Genomic DNA, 25392 nt, shown 5'->3' on the forward strand with positions numbered 1-25392 from the left:
TATATGAGCAACACTCCTTAAACCAGAGTTAGGTTAGAACATAGGAAGCTGCCTTGCCTTCATACCATGTCAGATTAGTTGTACACCAAGCCCAGAATTTTCTACTCTGACTGGCAGGGGATCTCCAAGGACTTGGGCAGTAGTCTTCCTCATTATTTCCTACTTTTATAATTGAAAATGGCAGGGAATGAATCTGGGACCTTCTGCATGCAGAGATTTCCTGCTCTTCAATCGGCTTCCTGAAATGTGTGTCAGATTATCTGTGCACTGGCATGCCTTAGGTATTGGTCACAGTGATGTGTCTAAAACAATCATCTGCAATGTCGAAGAAATATTTATACGAGTACTCTACAGCCTAGTAATAATATTTTACAGAGGCAATCTGCAAGCAGGTCAAAGTGACCTTGGATATCAGCACCAAAGCCCTCAAAATCCACTCATGCTGAACTCAAGTTCCTCAGTGCTGCCAAGGTCTACAGCTGATCTAAGTTAGCGGTGTGTCTCTCAGAGTATGATGGTCTGTCCATGCTATGATCTGGCTGACATGGAGCAGGCTCTGCCAGCCACTTCCAGATAGTGCTTGGGGGTGATTGGGCAACTTTCCCACTAGATTCCATGGTGGAATGAATGAATGAATGAATGAATGAATGAATGAATGAATGAATGAATTTATTTGCTTGCTTGCTTGCTTGCTTGCTTGCTTGCTTGCTTTTCTGTAGGCCCCTTCCCTTTGCACCATTGTTGGGTGCTGAATTGAGGCAGGTGTCCTAAAGGGCAGGAGGTGTGGAGGAGAGAAGGAAAGAAACTTAAACATTATTGTATTCAACTAGTGCATACAGATCTTTTCAATTGGAGGACAGTGTTAACTTATCATAGAAGCAATTTGAATACAATATTCCCCATTTATCACATTCAAATTATTTGCATAGCTTTAAAAGACAGAAAGCAACAACTCATAATTAAAGCACTTAAAATGCTTGGGAAATGAATCGTAGCTCTGGGTTTTGTACACTACCCTTTTCTAAGAGAAAAGGGAGAACTTCCACTTGCCTCTCTGTCTTGTCTTTCCTTCCTTCCTTTTATTTTATTACTTGGATTGTGAACTGTAAAAATGAAATGAAGGCAATTTTTATTTTCTTAAGAATGGCTCTGGTGATACCGGACTCAAAACAAAAATCCCACAAGGTCAGCAGTTTATTTCTTAGTTTGATCATTTGGTAGTTTGTTATTTAAACACAGAAACAATCTCAATGATGCAATCTTTAAAAAATCTATGCTAGCCCTATTTATGCATTACTTGCATTTCTACAAATCTTCTTTGTAAACTGCATAATTGGAGATCCAGACCATGCGGAAGAGCTGCATTTGGGATGTTTGCCCAATTTTAGAGGTCTGGGAGATGTAGGCAGTGATATTGAAGTAGCTCTTGTGACCCCCATCCCCCTATTTACACAAGCAACTGAAGAGTGTCCCTGTGATTTACAGGTGTCTGCTCATAAGCCTAATCGTACATTCAGATTAGGTCTGAGTCTGACCAAACTGCGGGAGGCAGTGGAAGACAGGAGTGCCTGGCGTGTTCTGGTCCATGGGGTCACGAAGAGTCGGGCACAACTAAACAACTAAACAACAACAAATATTCAGATAGTGATTATTATTACAATTTAAATGTATGCTTCTTCATACTAAAACAATATACATTAACAGATGTTATTGGACTACAACTCCCATCATTCCTCACTCTTTGCAAAAGATAAGCTGGCTAAGGATGATAGGAGTTGCAGTCCAACACTGCTAGACAATATGCCAAAAATGCTGTCCACAATATCAATCACCTAGCAAAACAATGTAAGTAAATTCACAGTGTAAAAAAAACCAAAAAACTTTGAGTTGATGAAGGAGAATCAATATGTGTGTCATGATATAGCTGAAACAATTTTCCAACTTCGCCCTGAATAAATACAGAGAAACACATCAATAAAAAGAACCATTCCTGTTTTTAAATTACCATCAACTTGGTTGATTTAAAGAATGTTGCAACACGGAAGGGGAAAAAAAACACAATTGCATGTTCACATTGACTCTCTGAATCAATATGCAGTAAATATGTCTGAACGTAAGATGATCTGTATTCCATCAACACGGCATCACTGAAGAGTCTCAAGGCAATTCTTGACCTGAAGAAAACTGCTTACTATCACAGCTGGGAAGAAGGAGGAAAACGTCATCTGCTTCCCTAAAATGAATGACGTCTCAAATTTCTGCCCCATAAGTTCATGAAATATCCCATGACATTTTAGCTGGGGAAGGGAATTGTGAAGCTGAAACCTGCCTTTGAAAGGAGGGCGGGGAACCATGCTAGCAGCAACCATCATGTTCCTTCTCCTGGAGCCCTTTAGGCAACAGGCACCACATCCAAGTCAGGAGCCAGCAACTAATACACGCTAAGCTAGATAGTGTAGTGGTTAGAGTTTCAGACTAGGACTTAAGAAACCTAAGGGTTCAAATCCCCACTCAACCATGAAGCCCACTGGGTGACCTTAGGCTAGTTGCTATCTCTAAGCCTAACCTACCTGTGAGGATACAACAAAGAGTGGGAGAAGCATGTATGCTTTCTTGAGCTCCTTGGACAAGAGATCTAATACAGTTGACAACCATTTTGCGTGGGAGTTCTGTTCCCGGCCCCCGCATGTGTTGGTGGAGCATGTAAAAGCACACACCCCACCATTTCTTCCCATTCTGCCCTTTTAATGACGTGTTTTGTGACATACTCAGTGACTTCCAGGTTCGGCAATGTGCAGGTGTGCATGATTGTGTGTCTTTTGCGTTTATCAGTATTATTGCCTGTAAGAATGAATGAATGAATGAATGAATGAATGTGTCCACCTATTGTTCTGATTGTACCATGTTTGGCTTTCTCCACTCTGTCCACTGCCGCCACCATTGCAACATCATTTTCATGCCACTTACCGTTCTCTGGAGGCTACACTGCCCCTTCCCCATGCGCTCCTGTGATGGACAGCCTAGCAGAAGTTAAATAGTCAACAAACAATTACTGGTTTCTCTAAGTATATGCTTCTTCTCTGTGTGTGCTTTTGATAGGCACTTGAAATAAGTGAGGCCCTGCAGGTGGTGGGCTTCCAGCTAGCACAGCAGAAGGTTCAGGGTGGTGTGCAGCAGGCCATGTCAAGCTAAGTCAAGCTTAACAGACGTCAAGCTTGATGAAAGATGGCTCATGAGCTGAATGGCTGAGCAAGCAGGAAATTTTCGAGGCAGAACTTTTAGAGCCTCTGGTAAATTTACTCAGGCAAGCCAGCTTCTGAAGAGAAAGTTCTTTTCTGTAGAGTGCAGCCACAATTTCCCATGACATTTGGACCAGGAAATGGTGGTTTTGGGATTTGGGTTTTGGGATTCCTCAACTAGCCCAGTACTGTGCTGTCTCAAACAAAGGCCAAGATGGTGCCCCCTCCCATTCCATGAACAGAAGCTGACAAGACTGGCCAGTGCATCTTACTTCAACACTAAGGATTGGGAAGCCTATCAAAGTGCCTATCAAAAGCACACAGAGAGAAGATTTTGAGGGTAGCAGGCCCGTGCCACCCTGTCCTCCCAACATCTCAATCATAGGTCATTTGCATGGCATGCAGAAGGTCTCAGGTTCAACCCCCAGAATATACAGGTAGGTCCAGTCAGTGTAGTCAATAATGAGCTAGATGGATCAATGGACACGGCATAAGGGAGCTTCCTAGCTTGCTCTGCTCCTCGGCATCTGCTGGCCATCTCACTCTGGCTAACGGTAGGGCTGGCCCTCAAAGGTTCCCTCCACAAAAGGATATGAAACCCGGATTGGGGGGTGGAGGGCGTTCACAGGAATATTGCATGGCTCATTCCCAAGAGCATTGTCTCTGGACCCTTTTTTAATTTCATAAAATAATTGGGGGAAGCAAAGGGAGGCGATTCAAGTTAAACTATTACTAGCGGACGGCAGTTTCATGTTCTGATTTAGATCCGATTGATTGATTGTTGTTGAAAGTAATAACTTGAGGGGTTGGAGGCACAGAATAAAACAAAGCCTTTTTGTAGAGTTTTGTACCAATTCCAGTTGATCGGTGTGCTGCACCTTGCGGAATTGTGATCCAGAGATGAACTACCCCTCCTGCACTATCAAGGACAGAAACTGGCCCGCAGAAAACAATGAATTATAATTCTATGGCTTTAACCATGTTTTCCACCAAGATACAGAAAAGTATGCCTTCTCCTCTATATACATAAAGGTTTGATTCAGTTATATCAGGAGTGTGTGTAGGCTGCTATATTCTACTTTTAGCTGTGCATTTTCTATCATTCTGGTCTGTTTTCTGAGGCTCTCTCTGCTCTCTCTCTCTCTGCTTTGATCCATGCTCTGGATTCTAAGATGCTTTATCTAAAATTAAGCTCTGTGTTCCTCATGGGAATCTAAAAGCAGCTATAACCTTTTCCCCTTTTAGCCAAAGTGCATGGAATTTATAGGCACAGGAGCCCCTTAAGAGTGGATTAAGCCTGCCAAACTGCAGATAGATAGGTCCAGGGACCTATTGTGTGAAATATAAAGGGATTCAATTTCATCCATAATCTTTGGGAGAGGGGAGAAGGGCTTTGCTTACTTCATTCCTTAAAATAATTCAGATGTGGCCAAGCAACATGTATTCTTGCTTGTACATTTTTTAAAACTTTGCAGCTTCACAATTGCCTTTCTTGGGGGGGGGGGGTCCTCTGTGCTCTTAAAGGCCTTCTAAAGAGCTCTGTGGGGTTTGTTGAAGCATAGCAAGGTAAGATTTTGGGGTTTTTTTAAAAAAATTAAGCTTGTAACCTTTATATATATATTTTAAAAACCCTCCACAGCTGTATTTTAACAAAAAAAACAATCAAGGTTTCTTCAGTGTCCCTCAGTCAACATTTTAGCCTCACTTCTTGCAAAGCTCAGAGACTTAGAGAAATGTGGAAATACATAGAAATACATAGGAAAGCACATATAGAGCGCAGAAAAGTACAGAAACAGAGGGATATAAGGCTTTGTATGAGTCTCAGTCTGAATCAAGGAATTTACTGACATTACACCATAGCTGCCAAGTTATCCCTTTTTTTATGCTGAATAGGCTTCCTCGCGAGAAAAGGGAAAACTTGGCAGCTATGCATTACACTTTGTCTCATGAGGGGGGAATCCCCTTAAAAATCCTAATTTGCTTCATTAATTGGCCTCACGCAAAGCCAATGCACACCCCTGACTTCTACATTACCTCAGACTAAAGTACAGTAGTTTAAATCTCTAACTGATAAGATTCTATCACTCTGGACCATACTATTCATTCAGTTATCCATATACAATCATATAATGGGAGAGAGTGGAGGGAGGGGGCTTATTGGTTGGTGGTTTTTCGTGTCCTTGCTTTTATTATGTATTTTGTGTTTTTATATTGTATTATTTTTTTTACAATATACGGTAAACTACCCTGAGATCTACAGATGAAGGGCACTATGCAAACTTATTTATTTAATTAATAAATAGATTTCCTGTCACATTCAGCAACTGTAAAAAGGTATTGGACTGAAAAATGCAATTCAGAACTAAACTCAGCTGGGGGATTTGTAGAAGCTCTCCATCCATGCTTCCCCCACTTTGGTGTTTGCCCTCCTTTCCCCATCAGCCCACCCTGGTGCTATTCCTTCTATGGCAAGCTTTGAGATGTTGCTTTTGCTTTTAAAAGATGTGTGTCTGCAGCATCTGCTAAAGCACTTGAGGGAAGGGAACCCCCACTTCAGCACATGTCACCTTGCACAGATTCTGCTCCATCTCTGAAAAGTCCCTCCAAGGCACCCAGCTTTGGCACAGGAAATGGATTTCATCCAAATCCAATAAGAACCCAAGTTAATGGTTTATTACACTTGGTTTCTACTCCTTGATGAATTACTTTGTGGCTTGCCGGCTGCTCAAGAAATCTTCCTAAGAAATTAGGCTGGACAATATTCTAATCCCAACATGCTGAAGATGCCTAGAAAAAAACACCTGCGGCTACAGCAGAAGCAGCTGCTGCGGTTATAACATAGCAAGATGGTGAATGGAAAAATAATTGGGTTTTCTTGATAATCAAGTTCCCACTACGCGGAGGTATTTATCACTTTTTAATGACTTTTTAATCAGCTTCTAGGGAATAAACTGTAAGTAGTAATGGAGAAAACTAAAAAACAGAGAAAATAATAGAGCAGTAGGAGAATGCACCTTGCGGCATTTCAGCTTTCTAAGGGAACTGGAAGCATTTGAAAGGACTTGGTGTTTCCAAGACAATGCAAATCCAAACTCTTACTGCACTCATCTTGCACTTCCCTTGGCAAGCATAGCAGGCCCGTCTTACCCATAGAGGCTGGTGGGGGGGGGGCGCCACGGCACCAAGTTCTGGAGGGCACCAGGCGAGAGTTTGGGGAACACTGAACAAGCACGTTGAGCGAGCGAGGGTGCGTGCGCCACTCCCGCTGAACATCTGCTCAGTTTTTTTCCCTTTTAGCCTGCAGGCGCTGAATTCTGCGAGGCGCCAGAAGGCTAAAAGGGAAAAAAACTGAGCCAGCGCTCAGCAGGAGCAGTGCACGTGCCCTCGCTCGCTCAGCGCAGGCCCGCTCGCTCGGTGTGCTGCCTGCCGTGGCCACGGCGGCCTTCCAAATTCACCTTGAATTCCACTTAGGGTGGCAATCTAGGTTTGAGTGTTCCTTCTGCCCCTTCCCCCCAGTCAAAAGTTACTAGCCTTTGTTACATAACTATCATCCCTTTTCTAATGGAGTGTTCGAACTACCTGAGATCCTTTGATGTGGCAGTGTCAAGGCCTGCAGTTTTCCCTCTGCTACTTCAAACACAAAAAATCTCTCTGTGCAATCATCATTGCTATCGAGCAGCAGAAGGCGAAAGAAACGCCTTCCTTTCTTTCCCCATCCTCTCAGAAGCATACAAATACACGTTTGTTATTTAATTCGTTTCTTGGGGGCCCTTCATGACTTGCAAACCACAATTTTTAATGCCACCTTAGCCTAACTCCCATTTAGTTAGCACCAACAGTTTGTGGTTAAGGGGTACCTCCCTTTTTTAAAAAAATGCATAAATCATTCAGCAAAGTTAACACATCTCTGGGGCAGTTGGGCGGTTCCTCCCTTCTCATTTCCTCTATCTAACTCTCCAGAAAGCTTAACAGTCATTCCCAGGCCCAGCAAAGCCTTTCTGTTCTTCAGCAATGATGGAATTGTGACCTAATAAGTAGCTGCAGTACAGTGGTACCTTGGTTCTCAAACGCCTTGGTTCTCAAACAGCTTGGAACCCAAACACTGCAAACCTGGAAGTAAGTGTTCCGGTTTGCCAACTTTTTTTGGAAGCTGAACGTGCTCCGTTTTGAGCATTACGCTTCCGATTTGAGTGCCACACTGAGGTTTGTCTGTTTTTGCTATTTATTTTGCATTTTTGTTTTTGTGGCTCTTTTTGTTTTTGTTTTTCTGACTGTGTGGAACCCAGTTCAGCTACTGATTGATTGATTGATTGATTGTGTGTGTGACTATAGTACATTGTTTATTGCTTTCATTTTATGGATCAGTGGTCTCGTTAGATATTAAAATTCATGTTATATTGCTGTTTTAGGGGTTGTTTTTAAAAGTCTGGAACGGATTAATCCATTTTGCATTACTTTCTATGGGAAAGGTTTTGGAACGCTTTGGTTTTGGAACAGACTTCCGGAACGGATTAAGTTTGAGAACCAAGGTACCACTGTATCCTGCATTTGCACCAATGAAACCAAAGAATGCCCCCCCCCCAAAAAAATGTCAGCTACATGCTATAGACTCACAGACTTGTACAGTTGGAAGGAACCACGAGGGTGATCCAGCCCAACCCCTTGCAATGCAGGAATCTTTTGCCCAGTGTGGGGCTCGAACCTGCAACCCTGGGATTAAAGGTTTCTTGCTCTACAGCAGGCATCCCCAAACTGCGGCCCTCCAGATGTTTTGGCCTACAACTCCCATGATCCCTAGCTAACAGGACGAGTGGTTGGGGAAGATGGGAATTGTAGTCCAAAACATCTGGAGGGCCGAAGTTTGGGGATGCCTACTCTACAGGCTCCCATTGACATACATTTTGTTTCCGTACACAAAAGGTACCTGGGACAAACCATAACCCCAAAATCCCAACTGAATGTTGCATTTGTGGCACATTTTGTGGCACATTTCTCCCAGTTTATGTAACACGCTGGGGTAAAAAAATAATTATTATTTGAACATGTTATGGTGAAAAAATCCCAATAAAATTGAGCCCCCCCCCCCAAAAAACATACTTAAATTCCCATGCAAACCTTTCTTTCTGAAAAAGCAAAAATAGCCTGCAACAACAACAACAACAACAACAACAACAACAACAACAAAAAGTCCCAAGAAGTCTACTGATTTGTGCCATTGGGGTGCTTTTCTGTCCTTGCCAGGGGAAAGTACTGGAGTGGAAAAAAAACCCTGTCCTGTGTGGCTTTCAAAACTAATATGAATTAAACTTTGAATAGATAAATCCTCCCCCCAAATCATGAGCCATTTATTATTTCTAATTGCAGAATAGAAGGAAAACATTGATAGAATTACAGGTTTAATGGGCGAGCTGCATGGAAGGGGGGGTCCCACTTGACAATGTTAAAAATACAGGGGGTATCACAAGATTAACGCACCACATTGCTATAAGAAAGATCTTCCCTCTCCTGACACATGCTTGGATTATAAGGGGAGAAACCCAACTGAGGCTTTTTCAGGTGTGCGTTTTGTCGATGGGAAAGTGAAGAAGGTAGCTGTGCCAATTCAGGTGGTTTCCCAATTCAATCCCATCTGAATTCTAGATCCATTTCTCGGAGCTGACAGAAAAGGTCAAGCTCAGTTTTGCAACAACTAATGGTGTGTCAAAATCTCGCCTTCTGTTTCTTAGAGGTCTTCTTTCCCTGAGAAAGAGGCACCCGTGTTCCTGCCTCCTTCTTGGAGCAATATAGACTTTCTGCAGAATTGTGGTGAGTGTATGATTCTTGAGCTTGTTTTCTTATTGCAAGGTGGCTGAGGGTCTGCATGTTGTTTGGGGCGCTCCAATAAACAATTATCTAGCACTCAGCAGCCTCCCTGGCTGCCCACATGTCCTGATCAGTAGAAGGAGTTACCTCAAGTTGTCTATCTCTGGATTTTTTTAAGTATATCATAGGCAGTTGGGAAGACTGCAGAGTGCAGACCATTGGTGAGATGGTTTGAAGAAGGAAAGCAAGAAGGAAAGAATCCTGGGAACTTTGGTTTATTCCTCACAGAACTTAAGTTCCCAGGACACTTTGGGGGGGGGAGCTATCTGCTTAAAATGTGCTTAAAATGTATGGTCATACCTGCCAAGTTGCTGTCGGAGAAATAAGGGACCGGGCCGGAAATAGCAGACCGGAAGTAGCGCTGCCACCATTTTGGAACTGGGCGGAGCATGCTCAGAAGTGACTTTTGATGCTGCTTTGCCCAGTTCCAAAATTGCCGTCGCGCCAGAAGTCGCACTGCATCCATTTTGGAATTGGGCAGAGCAGCATCAAAAGTCGCTTCTGAGCATGTTCCGCCCAGTTCCAAAATGGCTGCCGCGCCAGAATAAACCGGGGGAAAAACAAAAAAATCCGTTTTTTCAGCTAGGAACAGCGGGGAAAACAGGGATTTCCTGGGGAAAACAGGAGACTTGGCAGCTATGTGTATGGTGTGATCACAGTCTAAGAAACACCCACCAGATGCCTCAGAAGTAAGATAAGCACCGCTCCCATGAGAAGTGCACCAACAATTTCTCTCTCCTTTGATCATTTTCAAATGCTCTTCTAATTTATGAATGGAGAATAAAGCCCACTCAAATAGGAGAAGCTTTCAGCACAACTCTAGTAATGTCATGAATTTTGTCATACATACTTTCCCTTTAACTTCTCAGGCTGACCAACTACTAAGTTTCCGATGAAGGCTTCATGAATGAGAAGATCGGTGTCTTTCTGGAAATGATATTTATAAAGCTACAGGGAGATTTCAGAGTAGAAAAACATAAGAGTATTATTCATGTCATAACCTAATTGGTGTGACTGAACATTTTCTGGCTTTGAACCTTCACCCATAATAAAATCCTATTATTTTCTTTTTCAAATGTTTTTACAGTGGCTGGGAACCAGGGGGCACCGGGGGGGGGGAATTACAGGACAAATGCCCTTATTAGCAATTTCCTTCATATCTACTGTAGCCCGCTTTAGACATTCTTAACCCTCTCTCTCTCTCTCTGAAGTGTAGGGAGCAAGAAGGACCATTGAGGAGGAAGGTGTGAAAGCAGATTGTCAGGATTTTTGTTGTGACCACATTCGGCTTTTTAAGTTTATAATCCTCCTCGGTGACTGCAAATCATGTGTAATCATAGTTCCCATTCATGAAGAGGACCCTAACCCTCCAACAGTTTGAGAGCATGCTCCCAATTTCGAAGCCAAAACCCAGGACACCATCTTCCCAGACACCATCTTCCCATTTTTTATTGCGAGAGCATGGTGGCCAGTTTGGCATGATCTCAAGCTATTTTGCACTAAGGCTCCCCCCCCCCAAACAATAGGTTTTTGGGGCACAGGGCACCAAAATGAGCATTTCGGGGATCACGGCAAGATCACGGCCCCGAAACAGTGCTTTTTTTTTTCCTAGGAAAAATCATGCTGTGAAACCGTGTGAGATCATGGCAACCAAAATGGCTGCCATTCTCTCATGATAAAAAATGGGATGTCTGGTTTTTCTAGGACACTTGTGGGCCATGCTGTCAAGCCTGGAAAGGTGTGTAGTTCTTCTAAATGGCCTGGTGAGCAAAAATCCAAGGCCTTGAAATATTGATTAAGCCTGTGGTCTTGCAGTCTCCTACGCTTGAACCAAGGCTTTCAGTATGTTTAATTTTATTGTATTTTTATCAAGATTTTAGAGGGTTTTCTGTTCTGCTTCATTGATTTTATTGTATTTTTAGAGTTTGATCATTGGCCTTAAAAGGCAGCCTATAAGCAATTCTGGTCAATTAATCAACCAATGGGTCTAGTCCTTCACTCAGCAGCATCTCACCCTACACTTGCTACACCTTGCCACATAGGTATGGACATGATTGCCGGGGAAAGGGAAAGTTTCCATATAACAGCCAAAGATGTTTCTTTTTCTTTTAACGAAAAGTTTGACTATATGTAATTTTTAAGCATAAATAATACAAGATTAAATTCTATCATGCATTCCATTCCTTGCTCTCCAGAAAATCAGCCCAAGTAACATTCTTTGCATAATTCATCATACCAAAATTGTGGCTTAAGTTTCCAGTCCATTTGCTTCATGTTCTGATGTGCCAACTAGGGTTGCCAGACTCAATAGAGGACAGGAATTCTGTGCCTTTAATTGCCCTGCTCTCTTTTGAGTCTGGAAACCTTAAAGAGAAACCAGCAGACCCTTTGCTTGGAAATAAACAAAGGGTCTGCTGGTTTCTCTTCAAGGTTTCCAGACTCAAAAGAGAGCAGGGCAATTAAAGGCACAGAAGTCCTGTCCTCTATTGAGTCTGGCAACCCTAGTGCCAACAGTTATTCTGAATCCACACCTTACTAGCAGTTACCAAGTGCTACATTTTCAAAACATTTGTTTTACTTTGGGTCCTTAGAAGAGTAGCAATGTTTTGGTTAAATAATTAAGCCATCCAGACCTGAAGCTTTTCGTACTATTCTTATTTTTCTTGGGCTATGAACAAAGCCCTAAACAAAGTTGTGATCACTATAAAATGGAAAAAATGAAACTTTTTTTTTTAAAAAAAGTTGCAGAGCACAGAGTGTTCCAAAAATGAAGTCAAGATCCCAATTATAACCTGAATGGAACACATAATTTGCACATAGGGGAAGGAATTCATGCCCCAAGATCATACATTGCCAGCAGGTGTCAAATGGCATGTTTTCTTCAAAGACTATCAGCAAAACAAAAAACAAAACAGTAGTCAATCAATGAACGCCCATGAAGCCAAAGGCTGCGAAATGTTTTAAATTTAATTCCTATTACGGTATGAGTCAAAGATAGGCAGGTTTTCATGTGGAAAAATATAAATAATGGTAAATCTGGTGTACTTTTACAGTATAGAAGAAGAAGCAGAGGTTATCAGTGTTATTCTTTTGTGGGCCAAAAACATTTGAAATTAGGATTTGCAGGAGCACTCATAATAGGGTTGCCATACATCCAGAATTTCCTGGACATATATGGAATAATGCAGCCACAAGCACTGTCTGGGCAGAAATCGGAGAAATGTCAGGGAAAATCCGGGCATACAGCAGCCCATGTCGACAGTGTTGTTTTCCTCAGAAATAGCTCAAAAATGTCCAATTTTTTGTGATTTTGCCAAAAAAAAGAAGAAGGTGGCTCAACAGCTGTTCTCTCCAGATTTTCAGTTTTTGAAATATGGCAACCCAATACTTTGGCCACCTCATGAGAAGATAAGACTCCCTGGAAAAGACCCTGGTGTTGGGATGGGAAAGATTGATGGCACTAGGAGAAGGGGACGACAGAGGACGAGATGGTTGGACAGTGTTCTCAAAGCTACGAACATGAGTTTGCCCAAACTGCAGGAGGCAGTGCAAGACAGGAGTGCCTGGCGTGCTATGGTCCATGGGGTCACGAAGAGTCGGACACGACTAAACGACTAAACAACAACAACAACAACAACTCATAAACACATCCAATCTCAGTCTCCATGGTCTCTGTTGCAAAGTACCATAAATTCAGCAGTTACTGGAGACTAAAGACTGAGAAGGGTTGTGCTTAGGAATCTGGTCTTCACAAATTCGGAGTCCTGGTTCTGGGAGGGGAAGCACTCTCATATCAGTTTAACAGCCATGCCTTTCTCCAAAGAATCATGGGAACTGTAATTCATTAAGGGTGCTGAGAGTTGTTACAAGATGATGCTTGAGGAGTGCTCTTCGGCCAAGTGGAGCTCTCAATGTGGGGTTCTTCAGGGTTCAATTTTATCCCCCATGCTGTTTAACATTTACATGAAACTGCTGAGTGGGGTTCTATGGAGTTTTGGAGTATATGGTCAACAATGTGCTGATGACACACAACTCTACTTCTCCTTTACATCTGCAGGTGAGGTATGTGATGTGCTCGGTAATGGACTGGATGAGAGCCAACAAATTGAAGCTCAATCCAGATAAGTCTGAGGCACTGTTGGTGGATAGGAGGTTGCCTGCTCTTGATGCGGTTACATTCTCTCTGAAGGAACAGTGATGCAGCTTGGGAGTACTGTGGGAACCATTTTTCAGATCTGGCAACGTATAACCTATCAATTCTCTACATATTTTTGGCACGACATTTATTGTGACAAAAGCAGTCAAGGGAAGGTGCCTTTAGCATGATTTCTCTGAACTCAGAATGGAACATTACTGTTGCTCATCCAGTCTCTTCCTCTCACCCACCCTCCTTTTAAGAAGGTTACAGCTTTTCATTTGTTAAGTTGTTGCCATTAGAAATCTGAAAAGGACTGTAAATTCCCCACAGATGGTGCATGTCGACTCTCATTAAAATGTTACATGAGTAAATCTTATTCATAACTTTTCCTTTGGGCAACTTGTAAACATGGTAAGAACTGTAATGTAGGAAGACCAAATCCCAAGCTCCTCTTAAAAAACATCAACCAACAATTAAAAAAAGTTTTTGCTTAGTAGACAAACATTCCTGTCCTTAAGAGCTACCCAGTATGTCATCTGAGACAGAGTTTCACCTTACTAGTATTTTAACCGAAGTAGGACACCGCGTCCTTTGTGCTTCACCTGAGTGAAGAGATGCTGGGAATCAGTCACTAGTCATGGCAAAGGCTTTCCGCAGTAGTAAATCAATTTAATCTGGTAGAAATATAATTATAAGGGCAGAAGCTCTTAACATTTTTATTATGGTGCCTGCCAGGTCAAGAAGAAGCCTCAAACAATTTTCTCTCTCTCCTCCTCTTTTACAATAAGGCACCTTGACAATGTCTCTGCTTCTTTAAATGCCGCGGACTGTTTTTGTTTCCCTACACCAAATAGTGGGAGGTCTAGAACAGCCTTGGAAGGGTTTGTTTCCTTTGGCAGGGAGAGAATGAGACGCTCCATGAGGCATCTGACTGGACGGTGAACAAATTTCCACTAAAAGTCAGGCATTTTGAAGTGTTTTTGATATCAGTGGATGACTAAGCATAGTCTAAACTCACACCAACTAAAATTAATGGGATACCTTCAAAGGATCATGCTAGAGAAGGATGAGTCCATTTCACTTTCACCTATAATTCCAGTCCATTTCTACATTTTTTTTTATAAAAAAAAACTAATGCCACACAATCGCAGCTCCATTCTCTGGTTGCAAAATTTTGCACTTTTCACAAGTGGGCTAGTGATATTCTTCCAGTTTAGGAAGCTGGATTATGCATGCGATGGCAGGCAGCAGAGTCTTCTCCCCACCACCAGACCTGCTTTTATATTTAAAAAATTACTTTTTGTGGGAAGGCAGGACGAGCACACCTAGTGATGTTCAGGCAAATTTCTGAAGAGGGTCTTTACTGTCATTTTGAGGATGTTAAAAATTCTCTGGTGTTCCCTAGCCCCATATCAATCTACAATTTCTAAGCTGGTACAGGATGATTTCTTCCTTCCCATCATGGGACATTGGTCAAAGGGTGGGTGGGATAAATCAGTGGACCACCCACAGCAGTGGCTGACACAACAATATGTCTCTTGCGGTTCCTTGGAGAAAACCCTGAGGTTAAACCAGTTTAGCGCCTATAATGCAAACATGCCCTGTCAACACAGAATGAGTGTGGGCTCCAAGAACATATTTGCCAACCCTCTTATTTTCTATTTGTTATAAAAACAAGATTGTTCTACTGCAGCAACTACTTGGAGGAAGAAAGAGTTTCATAGAATATCAAGGAGCAGCTTTGTTTTTGAAGGAACCTGAATCAGGGAATGGGTGGACATATTATGGGACAGCGAGGCAAACTGGTTTGCTTCCTATCTCCCAATCTTGTAAACTGACCATCACAATTTGGTACCATCAAATGGAGGAATGGTGAATTGGAGACAGCCATTTTGGTTCAGGTGAGGAGATGCACCTCCATTGGCAATCATCTCAGGTTTCATTAGTGGAACAGAGGGAAAAGGGGACTGTATCATTTACAGCAAGATTTTTTAAGAAAAAAAAGTAAGAAGGAAGGACGGCAGGACGGCAGGACAGACTCAGAAACGTTCACTGCTTCAGGAAGCATTTCCTCCACTACAAATTGCCTTAGTTTGTCAGTACAGTGGTACCTCGGTTTATGAACACAATTGGTTCCGGAAGTCTGTTCATAAACTGAAGCGTTCATAAACTGAAGCGAACTTTCCCATTGAAAGTAATGGAAAGTGAATTAATCTGTTCCAGATGGGTCCGCAGCGTTCGTAAACCGAAAATTCGTAAACCAAGGTGTTCGTAAACCGAGGTTCCACTGTAGTGATATCACCCAATAGTTAAGTATTGTTGCATACTGTGTTTTCTCTTGCTGCATAGTGTTTTCAGGTACAAGAAATGTTGTGACATTGGTTTTAAGGGGAGTTTATTGATTTATGTTTGTGGTGATTGCATTTATCGTATCTGGTATCTTGTGCTGACCTTAGGGTGAAAGGCAGGCTACACGCTTTACAAATAAATAAATAAAATTGTGTTCTGTTCTTTATAGGATCCCAAATTGGCTGGGCTGATCCATGGAAAGAAAGAAAGAAAGAAAGAAAGAAAGAAAGAAAGAAAGAAAGAAAGAAAGAAAGAAAGAAAGAAAGGCTTTGCTTGTCTGCATTGAATGGAATCACACAGTTGCATTTTGACATGACTGCCATCTCAATGAATGCATGCAAGGGAAATAAATCTTACTCAAGCATTAACGGCACTTAAATATGTTTAGATCTCAACATCAGTGCTTTCTTTCCTAAAAAAATGTTTAGGGATACTCTCATTTTCCTACTCATTGAAATACTGCCCCTCAATGAGGCTAAACTTAGATTCACAAAATGTTTAGGGATATGTGTACCCCTGAATACCCCCAGAAAAAAGTATTGCTCAACCTGATAGAGACAAGTGATTCCCCCCTCCCCTGCTTCCAACCTTCAGGCACCAAAATACCAACCTTCTTAAAGCTACTTCTAATTCCATAAAGAAAACAAAGCCTTAAAATCAATCTCTGAAACTGCATTCACCATACTCCAGTAGGGAGATTGAGGTGTACAAATGGCCAAGAGCTCAGAAGAAATAAATATCCCTCTGGGTTTAACTTACTTATGAAAAGGACATCTGGGTCTTGGTCAGGCTATGAATTGCGGTACTAAAACTCGTTGTAAGTTATTTGCCATATGAAAGGGAAATAGCTCTTATGGCACTATATGTGAATGACCTGCAATTCCATCTTGAATGATCTGTGAGAAGAGAAAGAACATAATAAAGCAACAGAAATAGAGAAACAATCTATAGTGTCTGTTGCTTTCTGACAAAATAAGGCACCAAGAGAACATTCATACTCAGTTCCTCTGCTCCTTGCAGTCAGCTCTGATTCTGGAAGCCTTCGGGGCACAGAAACATAAAATAAAGGTGGCAAGGCAAAGAAAAAGAGCAAAAGCTATCTGTCATGCGGATGCAACAAATCCACTTTAAAAAAAACGAAACAAACTTTTGTTTAGGAAAGTGATAAGGAAATGCATTTAAAATAGTGTGGAACAAATGAGTGATTAACAGGAAGACATATAAACATCCTGCAAGCAAACCGGGACGGACACTTATTGTCTTGTAACCACTTCACAAACAAATCAAAATGAACGCTCAATAAAAACTGGAGATAGTCCACCCTTTGTATAAAAATTGTGCAAGCAAATCAAGGTGAATGCTCAATAAACAGGCCATCTGGAAGAGCCTTAAGTGAACATGCTTAGAATTCTCCTTGTTATATATTGGGAACCCAGATAAGACAGAGTTTCCTATACGGGTTCCTGAATGTGCTTCCTTCAGGTCCTACCTCTCAATGCAGGAAGGTCTGAAGTGAACTCAACATTTACAAAGATGTTGAATTGTTCCTTGTGAGCACACCCTTACCCACTCTTTTACCACTTTTAAGCCCATGCACTCTCAGGCAAATGCATGAACAGGGCTAAAGACTGTCTCGCACTGCAGCACACACAACACTATATGGCTGGGGGCACTATCATAGTCTTCTTTCACTGTATATGTGTGACGTTCAGTTTATTTGGGATGCTTTCTGTTTTGGCACGAAAGAGTTGGAAAATCACCCTTCTAGGTGTCGTCTCGCTGCTTCCATTAAAAATATCACATGCAAAATTCGCTTTCCAACAACATCCTGAAACTTTCTGAAAGAGCCCCTCCGAGACTTCTTCTCTCCCTGACCCTCTCACCTCCCAAATCTTGCAGCAGATGGCTGTCCTCAGACCCTTCAAGCCTTTACTTAGGCACACATCCTTCTGTTTTAAACACAAAATATTCTCTGAATAAAGAATACAGATCTAAATCCTGTGAGAATAAACAGGGAGAGTAGAAACAATTACACATTTCTCCCTTGTGTGTTAAAACTGAAGACATACATCTGCTGTAGCTATTTTTTCTTTTTGTTGTAACCAAGCTATTCCAACTACAACAGCTTATCTGAAAACCTACTGTGAGCACATAATCATCCAGGGGGATAATATTTTGAACATTCACATCTGGGGCTCTGGAGAGACAACACATCTCTGAGAAGGAGAGTTCAGTGGTACATAGGGGTGGATCGATCGGTTGGTTTTGGTTTCTCTCACTTTTCCCATATTAAATTAAGTTTTCTGTGTTTCCTCTTCTGTTTGAGTTATTCTTTTTAAGTCCTCACAATAATTTGTCAGGATTTTAATATACATCTGTCCTAATTGGTTACTGTAAAAGGTAAAGGGACCCCTGACCATTAGGTCCAGTCGTGACCGACTCTGGGGTTGCGCGCTCATCTCGCATTATTGGCCGAGGGAGCCGGCATATAGCTTCCAGGTCATGTGGCCAGTATGACAAAGCCGCTTCTGGCAATCCAGAGCAGCACATGGAAACGCCGTTTACCTTCCCGCTGTAGCGGTTCCTATTTATCTACTTGCATTTTGATGTGCTTTCGAACTGCTAGGTTGGCAGGAGCTGGGACCAAGCAACGGGAGCTCACCCCGTCACAATTGGTTACTGGGCACAATCCAAATTGCTGGTTTTGACCTATAAAGCCCTAAATGGTTGAATACCACAATACCTCCAGGACCATGTCTCCTGATATGAACCGACCCAGATACTGTGATCATGTTCTGAGGCCCTTTTTCATGTGCCTCCTCCGAAAGAGGTCTGGAGCATGAAGAAGAAGAAGAGTTTGGATTTGATATCCCGCTTTATCACTACCCGAAGGAGTCTCAAAGCGGCTAACATTCTCCTTTCCCTTCCTCCCCCACAACAAACACCCTGTGAGGTGGGTGGGGCTGAGAGACTTCAGAGAAGTGTGACTAGCCCAAGGTCACCCAGCAGCTGCATGTGGAGGAGTGGAGACACGAACCCGGTTCCCCAGATTACAAGTCCACCGCTCTTAACCACTACACCACACTGGCTCCCCATTTGTGGAATCCTCTCCCCAGACAAAAACATTCCTCTTCTCCTAGGCCTTTGGCTAATTAAACTATGGATGTGTTTTTAAATTGTTTATGTTTGTTATTACGGTATGTATTTTTGTGTTTTTATATTATAAGCCACCCTGCAATCTTTGGATGAAGGGTAGTATAGAAATTGTAATTATCATCATCATCATCATCATCATCTGGCTGCTCTAGCTTAGCCGCATGGCTCTCACAAGCTACTCTTGAGTTCTATACCAATAACTTTGGAACTTTCACCACCGTAACTCACCCATGTTTGACTGTGTGCAACTTTTTCTGATTACTGTATGGAAAAGCACATGAATCTGGCCTTTGGAGAGTTTCAAGTAAACCAGTTTTAACCTGCCAAATGTGTGATTTTTTTTAATTTTTATTTTATGCTGGGGAAGAGGGAAGTTTTGGAATTCAAGAGGGCATATTTTAAAGGCCTAACAGCCTATATGTCCACACTTTATTTTGTTGCAAATTTAAATCTCTGCTCGGGTTCTCTCATCAACACTTGCTCCAAGCATGGATCTCGGCATCCAGAAAGTCTCCTTTCTATATACCATTCCCCCTTGAATCAACTTATACGTGACTTAGATCAGGCTGCAGATTAATTAAATATGTACTATATATCAGTCATTAGGACCCATGAATCATAGACTGCCCAATTTAATTAAAATGCAAGCCACAATGCTTTGTTTTTACTAGCAATGATGTTATTGGTGTCCCCAGGGATCAAATTCCACCCAGCAATGCAACACTTCGCCCATGATGCCTGCTCTTACATGTAGCTGTGAATTTACATCTGCAGTGATTGATTCTATATTTTGAACATTTAAATGGGAGAAGGATATTTTTTTTCAAGCTCTAACCTCCTTGCCAACTATATATATATATATATATATATATATATATATATATATATATATATATACATACCCTGATAGGTTTGTTACTGTTGTCCTGGAAAATAAAACCCCATTTTTTAAAATTTTCTGTACTTTCTTGAATGTGTGGGTCTCCACTCAGGGGAAATTAACTCCTTCGGGTTTAAATGTCTGCATAGGGTTTAATCAAATCTCCTCCCAACCACAGGAGAATAGATGGTTTATGCCATATATTTTTGCATTCAAAGAAAAGTTTTCATTTAGCTCATTTAGAGTGCAATCTTATGCATGTGTGTTTGTGTGTGTGGTGTCATGGGGTGAGTGTATGTTTGAATAGCATGCGCACACATGTATGGGGACACACAGAGAGTGAAAAACTAGAAAATGGAGAGAAGCAAAAAATGATGGTGATATTATGTTGTTGTTGTTTAGGGTTGGCCATAGCTGCCAAGTCTCCCGTTTTTCCTGGGAAACCCCCGTTTTTCCAGCTGTCCCCAGCCGAAAAAACGGATTTTTTTTTTTGTTTCCCCCCGGTTTATTCTGGCGTGGCGGCTGTTTTGGAACTGGGCGGAGCATGCTCAGAAGCGACTTTTGATGCTGCTCTGCCCAGTTCCAAAATGGCTGCAGCGCGACTTCTGGTGCAGTGGCCATTTTGGAACTGGGCACAGCAGCATCAAAAGTCGCTTCTGAGCATGCTCCGCCCAGTTCCAAAACAGCCGCCACGCCAGAATAAACCGGGGGGAAACAAAAAAAAAATCCGGTCCGTTCCCTTATTTTTCAGAGAGGAACTTGGCAGGTATGGGGTTGGCTGCAAAAGACTTTGCAGAGGATTACAGTGTCTAATATTCCTGCTTCCAACCAATCAGTGCACATACAGCACTTTAAACATTTGGGAAACAGGGTGTGATAAATATCTCTAATATCTGAACTATGAAGGCTGGAGACTTTTTGTAGCCACATGTGGTTCATGTGGAAACAGTTTATACAAATACATAACAAAGACAATGTTTTGGTGCTTGCACATGAGATTTATCTCCTTCCATACAGTATTTTAAGCAACAAGCTGGACATCTATGCACAATAACATCTTCTCATGAGCAGGTTATGGCCCATTACAGTGGTACCTCGACTTCCGAAAGCGATCCGTTCCGCGGCGTTCTTCGGAAGTCGAAACCTTCGGAAGTTGGGGCATTCGGAAGTCGAGGTACCACTGTATTTGCACTGGTGGGTGGGGCCCGTTGCAGCTGGTAGGGTGGAAGACAGGGGAGACCAACAATCAGTGAAGCCAGAGCCAATGATAAGCAGAGCCATCTCATTCTAGTCTTATCTCCATCCAACTCCCTGCTAACTTCTACAAATGGAACAATGGGCCTAAGAATGAGGAAGCTGGCAACCAGGGCCAGGGCCCTGGACTGGAGGTTAGAAGGCTGGTATGAGGGGGTTGGCTAAGGACAGGCAGGTGTTGTTAGGGAACTGCCACAGTTGCCCTAATGGACCAGCCTCCAATGGTTATGTGGACCAGCAGATTAGCGAAGTGGCATACAGGAAGAAGTAGGGCCAAAAAGAAATCAGCAATCATTGCAAAATCACTGAGAGGGAGGGAACTTTTTGAGACTGCCAAAAATGTTTGGAAAAGTGTTTCACCCTACCATTCAACCCTACTTATAATTAAAAAAACAATGATACAACCTACTGAAGTCAAGACGATAATAGTCCTTACATTTAAAATAAATCCTATCCATTTCTCTCAGCAACCTGAGCTTTCAGTTGTCCCACTGTGTTTATTTTTGAATTCGCGGTGCCTTCATTTCCTGCTGTGAAACACTCTTCCAGCAGAGAACAGCAGACATACTTTCTGTCGTATCTTGAAAACTTTTTTTAAAAAAGACTTTGCAGCTATTTATTTATTTAGCCAGCCACTTTAATGATTATTTATATTATTTTTCATGGTGTTTTATGTTTTAGCATTGTTCACTGCCTTGATATTTTATACGGTGGCATGGACATATTTTTAGAAATAAATGAATAAACAGAGCCTGGCATACTTCACTCGGCAATGCAGTCTACATCACAGAAAACACTCACCCCCTGGTTGACACCAGCCTTTCCTGATAATTTTGAGGCTGTTTCAAACTCTAATCCTCCACACAATTTGGAACTCTGTTTAATCAGGCTTCCTGGTTGTGTGAAGCAGGGGTTCCCAACAAAATTTTCTCGAGGACCCCTCATCGAGCCGCTGTTGTGACAAGGACCACAATTAATTCCTAATCCTAAAATTAAAAAGTGGTTTTATTTATTTTTCAGTTGTTTTCCTCTTTTCTTTATCCTTCTTGGGGGGGGGCGTTGGTGTGGTGGTGGCTGTGGCGGCGGCGGTGTGATGGCCATCTGGGGGTCGGGGGTTTCCCTCTGGAGGGGGGGAGGTTTCTACCCTTTCACCTGGGTTGAGGGTGGTGGTGGGGCCCTCTCTTCCCTGTCGTTCCTTCTTCTTTTCTCCTCCTCTGGGGGTGGCTGTATTTGCGGCAGTAGCAGCGCCAGCGCCAGCAGGTTCAGTGTGGCCTTTGTTCTTCGGGTCCTCACGAGGCTCCCCGTGTGGCGCGCAGGAACTGTGGGATCGGGGGCCTTCGCTTGGGGGGGCTCCTTCCCCCTCTTGGGCAGCTAGGGGTGATGGCGACTGCGGTCGCGAGGCAGGCCCCCCAGGATCGTTGCGCGGTGGGAGGTCTCAGGCCACGGAGCTCCGCTCGGCCGTCAGCCGGGCGCCCTTGGCTTCAGCCCGGCGGGCCTGCGGGGGACCTCAGCGGCTCCTCGCTTGGTCCGCCGGACGTTTCCGACGCCAACGCGGACGCTGCGGGGTCCATGGCCTGGAAGGCGGTTTCGGGCCTCTAGGCCCAGGGGTTCCGCCGAGTCTCCGGCCAGGCGCACTCAGCCTCGGTCCGGTGGGGTCACCGGGGGGCCTTCAGCACCTCCCTGGTTGATCCACCGGGCTCGCTTGGCACCCGCGCACCGGTGGCGGCAGTTTTGCCGGTTCTGGCAGGCCAGAGGCTTGGCATCTCATAGCATCTTGAGGGCCCCTCTGGCATAGCTCGCGGACCCCTGGGGGTCCCCGGACCACCTGTTGGGAACCACTGGTGTGAAGCAACCTCTGTGAATAAAATTCACCTTCCATGCAATGAGCAAAGGTTTGGGGGAGGAGCAGACACAGGAGAGGCAATGACTATGGGGCGGGGGGAGCACATGCAGCCACATTTCACATGGAGCAAACACCTGTAGGTGTCAGAGACCAGACTGAGGTTTACAGCTCTGATGAGGAATGGTAGGAACCTCCCCCTCTTCCTGCGCCTGACCAGGATTCTGAAGCTGCCCAGGAACAATGGAGCAGTTTAGATTTAGAGAATTGGTTTGCAGAGGGACATACTTCGGAAAACAACAGCTGGGCAGAGCTGAGTGGGGAACAGCTAGGAGAAGCCAAACAGGAAGAGAGAGAGATAACTGACTCCACTTCGCTAGAAAGTGTCCAGTCTATATATCCAAGAGCAAGGAGAGCTGATAAGGAACTACACTGTGAACTACACGTTGTTTTATGCAACTGCAGTGGTACATCGGTTTAGTACACAATTGGGTCCAGAAGTCTGTACTTAACCTGAAGCGCACTTCACCTGAAGCGAAAGTGGATTAATCTGTTCCAGACAGTCCGCAGAGTACTTAAACTGAAGCGTACTTAACCTGAAGCGAACTTTCCCATTGAAAGTAATGGAAAGTGGATTAATCCATTCCAGACGCCTCTGTGGAGTACTCAACCTGAAGCATACTTAACCCGAAGTATGAGTGTAATTGGTTCTGGAAGTCTGTACTTAAACTGAAGCGTACTTAACGGATTAATCCACTTTCCATTACTTTCAATGGGAAAGTTAACCTGAAGCGAACTTTCCCATTGAAATTAATGGAAAGTGGATTAATCCGTTCCGAAGCATACGTAACCTGAAGCGAACTTTCCCATTGAAAGTAATGGAAAGTGGATTAATCTGTTCCAGATGGGTCCGCGGAGTACTTAAACTGAAAGTACTCAAACCGAAGTGTACTTAAACCAAGGTATGACTGTATGCCTAATACAGATTTTTTTCAGAGAAACTTTCCCTAATGTTTTTATGTTATTTTCACTAAAATATGCACAAAAAATAAACCACACATTATCCTATGCATTTTTTTGTACATATTACTTGGCTGAAGAGCTTCATTTCCAAATTTGGAGAAATGTGATTTATTTATTTTAAGGTTGTCTACATTTCAGTAGTGCTGGTAGGTTGGCATTGAATTGCAAAGTGCACTGAATTTCTCCCCCATTGCTACTGTGAACACTTCCCCTGCATTTGAGTCCTCAACAAAGAATAGACAGGCCCCTTTTCACCATCAGAGAAAGGGTAGGCAGCACCCCACTTACCCTTTCCAATGTCAAACAAGCTGGTCTCTTCCATTATTGTTGCTGCCTTTCACTAAAATCTACAGCAGAATAGCTGGTGAACAGGCTACATTCCCTTCTCTGCAGTAGAACAAGGCCACACCAATTAGAGCTGAACCACACTGACAAAAACCAGCACTGCCTTTTAAATTGAGTAGACCTTGATCCATACATTTCAGGATGAAGGCTTTGCAGCCGTTAATATGCTGCGTTTTATTCCTTAGAAACCACACAGTATATGTTCTGAAGGTGAGTCTATACACATCAAATATGCACGTACAGTTGGAAAGACAGGTTTGGAAAAGAGATTCTAATTCTCGTAGCAGAGTTAGCACAATTGAGATTGTACCAATCACATTACAACTTGGTTAGTATTATATCTGCACTCATCCACCCTTAAACAAACATTCCCCACAAAAATACCTAGGCTAGAATAAATCACAGACACTTAGCTTTGCAACTTTTACTTTCGGTTTCAAGAGTTACAACAAACAAGTATCCATCCATTGGAAGTAAAATAAAGAAGAAACAAGGTTCCAAATGACTTTTTTTTTAAAGAAAAAAGAACTTCGTTTCCTTACAAAACAATCATGCAGTATTTGCATTAACAAAGATGCAGGAAGAAGAAATCACAGAGATGCTTCCATGTAGTTGGAAGCCTTCTGCTATTACACTTCTCAGCTGAATAGAGGAGGCTATAGAGTTACATGCATACAGGTTTCCCCTTCAGAAATTCAGTCCAATAATGAAAGGTTTGTGGGAGTGGAATCAGCAGAGACAGTGACATTGCGGGCACAACCAGCAAGCACAACCCCATTCTGTGTGGAGCAAACATTTGAAGGGGACTAGAGCCAATCAGATATGGTTATGTGAAACCCTTTCACCATTGCCTGTTCCTCCTCTGCTTTACTGTCATGCATCATCAAGCACTGGAATGGGTCGGGGTAGTGAGTGACCACTGCAGTAATGGGCTGTTGGACTGGAAAGACTGGTCCAGTTCAATGGGGCTTGTCCATTAGGGCTAAAGGGGCGCTGCCTCAACAACCTCAATCTGACCTCTGCCAGCTCCCACATACTTGCCTTCTTACATCCTGTCCAGGGTGGTGGTCCTGGCTGTCAGTTTCCTCATTCTAAGTCTCTGTGTTGCCCTTGCAGAAGTCAGTAGAGAGGTGGCTGGGGACAAAACTAGACTTAGTTGGCTCTGCCTGTCATTGGCTCTGGCTCCACCTGCTGTTGGTCTTCCTGTTTAGCATCCTAATAGTCTCAGTGGTCACCAGCTATCATTGGCAGGAACACAAGGAAATATCTACCCTGTATCTTAAATATCTGCTGCTTTGGTAAAAGG

General features: G+C 43.0%; 1 long non-coding RNA gene across 2 annotated transcripts in view; it reads right to left on the reverse strand.

The window, feature by feature from the left end:
• Nucleotides 1-1055: 1055 nt before the first annotated feature.
• The window catches only part of LOC148684439 (uncharacterized), an 83967-nt gene continuing 59630 nt past the window's right edge, over nucleotides 1056-25392 (reverse strand). Inside the window, exons 6-7 of one of the 2 annotated variants that reach the window (XR_015946100.1) lie at nucleotides 16348-16484; nucleotides 1056-1103 (exon numbers count right to left, since the gene is read on the reverse strand). This is a non-coding gene — a long non-coding RNA (uncharacterized LOC148684439). The remainder of the gene's footprint in view (nucleotides 1104-16347; nucleotides 16485-25392) is intronic. The other variant, XR_015946101.1, reaches the window with a different exon arrangement.

Source organism: Zootoca vivipara, chromosome 10 (assembly GCF_965207765.1).
Source record: "Zootoca vivipara chromosome 10, rZooViv2.hap1.1, whole genome shotgun sequence".
NCBI lineage: Eukaryota > Metazoa > Chordata > Lepidosauria > Squamata > Lacertidae > Zootoca > Zootoca vivipara.